A 6434-nucleotide genomic window follows, 5' to 3' on the forward strand; every position below is an offset into this window, starting at 1 on the left:
AGAGGGGAGTGGTGGGGAGGGGTGGGCGCAGGTGCCATGCACCTCAATGCAGAGAAAAAAGAGGACCACTCTGTCCTCTCTGGACTTGCTGCTAACTTGGGGGCTCGGGTGGCTTTCAGTGGCTCTGGAGAGAGATCTGGAAACGTCATCTGGCAGGGCCCTTTTCTGAGCTCTACAGAGTAGGGTGGCACCAACTGGAGGCTCCCGGAGCTCCTGGAACAGTCCAGAAACACACCCCATGGCCAAGAGAGGCATGGCTTGAGGTCCTGCTGGTGCAAACAGCCGCTCTGAGCATCATGGAGCTCATCAATTCAGGCAACCCAATTAATTAGATTTGGGTTCATTGTGGCTCACAAAATCTAGCCACTCTCCTAACAAACTGTGAGCGAGACCAGCACCGCGCTAGGGCAGAGCACGCACGGGGAAGCACTGGGAAGCACCGGGAGGCACAGCGCCGCGTCTTGCATGTGCGTCGATGAGCTTAGCCAGGTGGCCGAATAAATTCCGGCACCTCCTCTGGTTTCACAGTACATTCATCAAGTGCAAGAACACATTTTATTGCTCAAGTATTTCAAAGTGGGTGCCGGCCCTTGTGGAAGCATTAGCGAGGGGCCCCAGCAGTCTCATTTAAAACTGTCGCCCTCCTGTGAAAAATGTTGCATTGAAAGAATAAACCGCTATTAAGCATGATTAGATTGACCTGCAGGATGGATATTTTAGCTGCCGCAGCCCGAGTCAATCAAAGTGAACAATGCTTGCATTGCAAATTTTCCCCCCCAAAATGTCCTAAATTAACCATAAAAGAACCTGAGTAATTTTAGAGCCACGGTGTGGGGGTTTGTGGTGCAGGGAGGGTGGGAGGGGTGGGAGCTCCTGCACTAACTGCTGCCACCTTAGCATAAAGGCCAGCACCATTACTCAGCCCACGGTCCGGATATGTGCTGACTCAGCCTCGGTGCAGCACGTCCGATTGCGGGGGATGGGGGTGGGGCTGGGGGCTCAGCCTGGCACTTCAGCTGCTCCTACCTTTGCCACCCACCGGGCAGGGCCTGGCTTCTGGGGCCGCGGGGCCTGAAACGGCTCAGGATTGGGGACAGGAGGCCGTGGCTTTCGGAGGGAGCTGGCCTGGCCCCCACTCTTGACCCAGAGCTGCCCCTTTCCTGGAGTCCTGGGGAGTGTCACCGCAGGAGGACGGGCAGAATTCCGGGGAAGGGAAGGTCCTGCTGCACAGGGTGGGCACCTGGCAGAAGCTCTGTGTGTGTCCCGCCTGCCCCTGTAGCTGCCCCTCGGGGAGGCCCATGGCCTGGCCAGCTGACCCGGCACTTAAGGGCCCGCTCCAGGGAAACCCCAGAGCAGGCCGCCCCGGGGCTGGCGCCCAGGCAGACGCAGACCCGGTGGCCCAGGGAGGAAGCGTCCGGTTCCCCCGTCCAGTCCTCGGAGGGCTGCTGCGTCGCGTCGGGGAGAGCTGCCGGCCGTGGGAGCTGTGCAGGCTGCTGCAGAGCTGCTCACCGCCTGGGACGCCGCAGTGCAGGCAGCAGCAGGGCCGAGCGTCTCAAGGGCAGGGGCGTGAGGGCCGGGCCGCAGCCCATAGCTGCCTGCAGGCCCTGGCCCTGCCCAAGCACTCTTTGGGAAGGGCCGCTGCCATCAGGGTAGGTCCCCCCAGGATCAGTCACAAAGTCCACCCACCAGGGCTGCAAGGGGGTCAGCTCCCTGCATGCACCCTGGCGCTTCTCCCACCTCCTGGGCTCACCGTTAAACTCCTGCCTCCCCCAAGAGGCAGCAAAGGAGAGGGGACCCACCGTGACAATGGGTGGGGGATAGAAATGTCATTGGCTGTTTCTGGATGGGTGGCCACTCCGAGATGTGGTGCTTGGGGGTCTGGGGTACCATCCCCTGCCACGAAGCCTCCAGCTGGGGACAGGCTCTGGGGCTTCTTCGGCCGAGGCTGGGGATAGGCAGGAGAGTGACCTGGAGTATTTTTAACAGTGTGGCAGTGGGCGGGGAGCAGGCAGCTGTCCCTGGAAGCTGTCATGGGGTGGGGGTATCGGCAGGAACTGTGCAAAGTTGAAGGACGCCCAGGACAGATGCAGCTGTCGGCGCCCGTCCCGTGGCCAGGCGTGCGTGCCACTGGTCATGCCCAGATATGGCGACGCGGGTGGTGTGAGTTCTCCGGCTTGATGCCCGCCACGGCCGGTATAAATAGTCCTTGTTCTCAGCTGCCCTTTAGAAGAGGCCGAGCTCAGATGATGCCAGGGTTGGGGGTTCAGGAGCAGCACCCGCCCATCCCTACCCGCCGGAGGGCACAGGAATAATGCCTATCCCCACCTGCTGGGTCACTACAGGAGCAGTGACCCCCACCCGCCAGCTACCCACTTGCCCATACCTGGTGGCAGCAGGTGGGTGAGGCTCGGGCCCCCCTCGGGAGTGACTTCACTCCCCACCTACCTCATTTGCAGGCTCAGGGAAGGTGGTGGGAACTGGCAGCCCTTGTTGTCCCATCCCAAGGTCAGGAAAGGGTCTTTGCCCACCAAGAAGTGGAGTCAAGCAAGGATCCCAAGCCTCAGACAGGAGGGGCTATGTGCAGTGTGCGGGGGGCTTGACCCTGCCCCCACCCCCCCAGGTTCAGGCCTGCAGCATGTAGGGTATAGTTGGGGGTCCCCTGCCCCTCCCTGACCCTGCTTTCGGTAATTCCTTCTGTCTCCTGACAGATATGGCAACACCCCTCAGAGGCTGAGCAGCCAAAAGATTAGTAGAGCAGCTTGTTTTATCCCAGGGAAACTTGCTTTCCTTCCTCTTTAACTCGGGAAGTGAATCTCTAATGGGTGGAATTTCATATACCTCGAGGCCTGTGGAGCAGACGTCCTTGAGTGAGAAGGTAAAGGGGCTGGTTGGGTACACCCCAAAGCACAGGGCGCCACTCCCACGGCCTGGAAATAATTACCCTCGCCAACTCTGAGGCCGAGCATGCTGAAAACCTGCACGCCCTGGGGCTCAGTGCCCACCCGGGTGAGAGGAGAGAGCTCCTGTGGCAGAATCTAGAGTCATTTAGGCCCAGCAGTCAGCGGCACTTCCATGGGTGCTGGGCCTTAGGCTGATTTATCTGCTCTCTGTGATGCGGCTGCTCCCGCTGTGTTCTCTGGTGGCTGCTGGGACATGTTCCTGCTAATCAGCAGGGTGCACTGGGCAGAGGGGCAGCCGGGCCTCCAGGGTCCACCTGATTCCTGTGGCAGGGGCTCGGGGAGAAGGGGACAAGTGACCTTCCTTTATCTTGGCCACAGTGGCCTTGAACTGGCTCCCATTCCCTTCCCTCTCCAACTTCGGGGCTCTCTGATCGGCTTCTCAGCTGAGCAGCTTTCTGTCGTCAGATTAAATCAGCGTTTACTGGGGCCTGATCTAAGAGATAACAAGACGCAAAAATCTATCTTGCCAGTTTTGCAAAGAACAGCAAAACAACCGTAAGCTCCCCTCCCATCCCCTGCCCCCACCCCGTCCTGTCCTCCCTGCTCTTTGGGTCTATTTGAGGCTGAATTTATCTCTGGGAAGGGCCCCATCAATTTGCCGTGCTCTTTTGTTGACAAGTTTATTAAAAACCGGGGCAACTCGGTATTAAACTTTTATCAGTGTTGAGAAATAATACATTTTTTTTAATAGACAGAAAAGTTATATATCTGGGCTGAGCAGGTCCTGCAGCATTTGGCTGAGTCAGCATGGCTGATAGGAAGAAACAGGGCTGCTTTTTAGGGGGTGGGTTTCCTTTTGCCTTGCAGTTGGGGCTCTCTCTTTAGATTTCCCAAATGGGGTCCCCCAGGGAGGCTCCCCCAGGCTTGCCATGACACTGGAGCAGACCTTAAGTCTTTGTTTTAATAATTAACCAAAATCTGGAATTAAAAATTAATTTCTCACTAATAGGTAATGTTGCCATGCAGAGAAATATTAGATTATTTACTTTTAAAATTTAAAAGCCCACAAGAAGAAACCACGCTGGGCATGCCAGTGCTGGCAGCACCCTCCCAGCAGGCTGTCCTTGGAGCGGCATACCCCCTTCCTTGCACACCCAGGTGGGTGCGGAATGGCCTGGGTAGGGCAGGGGTCTGCCCAGCTGCAGGCCCTTGGCTTAGTCTTGGGTCCTCCCTGGGGTCCCCCATGACCTTGGCTGAAGGGCACAGTCTGGGCTCCACCCTCAGGGGACAGCATGGGTGGGCTGCCTGCAGGGGAGGTACTGCTGTCCTGGCACCAAAGGTGGCTGGTGCTGCATCTCCGGGTGAGGACGTAGGTGGGAGCTCCTCCAGGAGCCGCTGTGCCAGGGGAGAGGCCACTGTCCTGGGGGAAGGGGCACTGTGCCAGGGGAGGGGGTGCCATGCTGGGGGAGGGGTGTTGTGCTGGCAGAGGCGGTGCTATGCTGTGGAAGGGGCTGCTATGCCAGGGGAGGAGGCACTGCACCTGAGGAGGGGCTGCTACACTTGGGGAGGGACCCTGCACTGGCAAAGGGGTGCTACACCAGGGGAGGGGCCAGTGTGCCAGGGGAGGGGCGCTGCACTGGGGGAAGGGCTGCTGTGTCAGGGGATGGGCGCTATGCCAGGGGAGCAGTTGTTATACCAGGGGAGGGGTGCTGCACTGGCAGAGGGGGGTGCTATATCAGGGGAGGGGCTGCTGTGCAGGGGAAGGCCTCCCTGGGGCATCTCAAGCAGTTTCTACCCAAAGCTTTCCTTATGTCCTGGGCTGAGCGGTGCAGGCCGGCTGGTCAGGGCGTTGCTCCTGCTGACCTTGAGGAGCAAGTCGGGGGCAGATCCCCCACCGGGCCCTCACGGGGGAGAGGCAGCCACATTTACCAGCCCCCCCCCGTGGCCGGTTGGGGGCTGAGTGCTCACATACCTGTCCTCAGTCAATCCCCTCCCTGCTGCTGCCCTCACTTCCCAGATGGGGAAACAGAGGCTCAGAGAGGCGAGGAGCCTCCCTAGGACCTCGGCTCCAGATCCCAAGGTTGCCTCTGCCTCCCCAAAGGTCAGACCCTGGGACAGTTGGGGTTCGCTCTGTGTGCAGAGTGGCACAGCTGGGGTTGCCCGGTGAGCCCGCAGACCTTGCCTTTTGCCTCCTGGGGCTGCAGGGCAGGTCCCCCCATGTCCAGAATAGAGTCTCAGGACCTTTATGGAAGGTGGATGAGGGATGAAGCCCCTGTGCAGGCCTGGGGGGTGTTAATGAGTAACACAAGCAGCTCCAGGGGCATGGAGACCCCCCGGCCCCCCACCCCACAAGGTAGCAGCAGCGACTTTCCCCACCCAGGACTTTGCAGGGGCAGCCCGGCCGCTGCACGCAGGCAGGTGCTAGTGCCCCAGTTGCGCCTTTATCCACATCGCCATTTGCTCCAATTATAGCTAATTGGACACATATTGCATTTTCATAGCATCTAATTTTCTATCGATTTTACCAGGACTGCTGTTGTTTTCGGCAGAAATTCCCCACCTCCCGGACCAGTCACTGCTCACAAATGCTGAGTGTCCTTCCCCCATGGGATGTCTCCACCAGCAGATGCTTTAAAACCTATTTAATTGTTTAGTTCGTAAAATGCACAAGCCGGATTCGCTGCAGCCTTGTTCTTTTTGGTCCGTTGTAAAGGAGGGAGAGCGGCTGGCTGGGTTTTCCAATGAAGCTGCACCCAGGCTCCATCTAGCCAGGGCCCTGCCATTTGGGCAAGTGGCAAGTTCCCAGGGGGCGCTTGGGGCAGTGTCTCCGCCAGGCCCTGGCACAAAGCCCTGGGGCAGCCACAGAGACAGCAGGCCCCATCTCTGCTCTCTACGGGCTTACGTGGGGTGGGGGTGGGGGAGGCATCCTCAATTAAATGCAGAAGTTACTCCACAGCTGCAAATTGTTGTCAGGGCTGTCCCCAGAGAAGGGGCGAGCAGTGGCCCTGCTGACTTTCTCCGGCCAGGAGGCCTCCGTGTCCCTGGGCTCATGCCTGTCATGCTCCCTTGTGTTTCCTTCTGTCCTGGGGTCACAGGTACCTAGAAGCTCCCCATGGAGCAGGCGCACAGCCTGCCACTGCAGTGAGAGATGTTCAGGAGCCTGTTAGGAGGAGGGAGGCAAGCAGCTCAGGGCCGGAGGTGGGTCCGGGGCCTGAGAAGGAGGGGAGGCAGCTTCTGGGAGTGGTGGACTCCATAAACCCCCACATGTGAGCCACCGAACTGTCCAAGAGGCTTTAAGCTTGTGAAATCTTCGCATCTTGACCTTTCTCAAAGAGAAAGAAAAGACTGATTGCGAGGAAGGTGGAGAGCCCGGGGAGAACCGCCCCCCACCCCGCAAGTCCCTGGATGTTGAGACCTCGGGATGCAGAAGGACGGGCACAGAAACATCTGCCAGAAGAACTGAAACGAGCACAGGGGTCTCGGAAGTCAGCAGGGGCCTCCGCGGGGCCCCCAGTGCTAGACGGGCTGTGGACA

The sequence above is a fragment of the Tamandua tetradactyla genome, chromosome 1, assembly GCF_023851605.1.
Source record: "Tamandua tetradactyla isolate mTamTet1 chromosome 1, mTamTet1.pri, whole genome shotgun sequence".
NCBI lineage: Eukaryota > Metazoa > Chordata > Mammalia > Pilosa > Myrmecophagidae > Tamandua > Tamandua tetradactyla.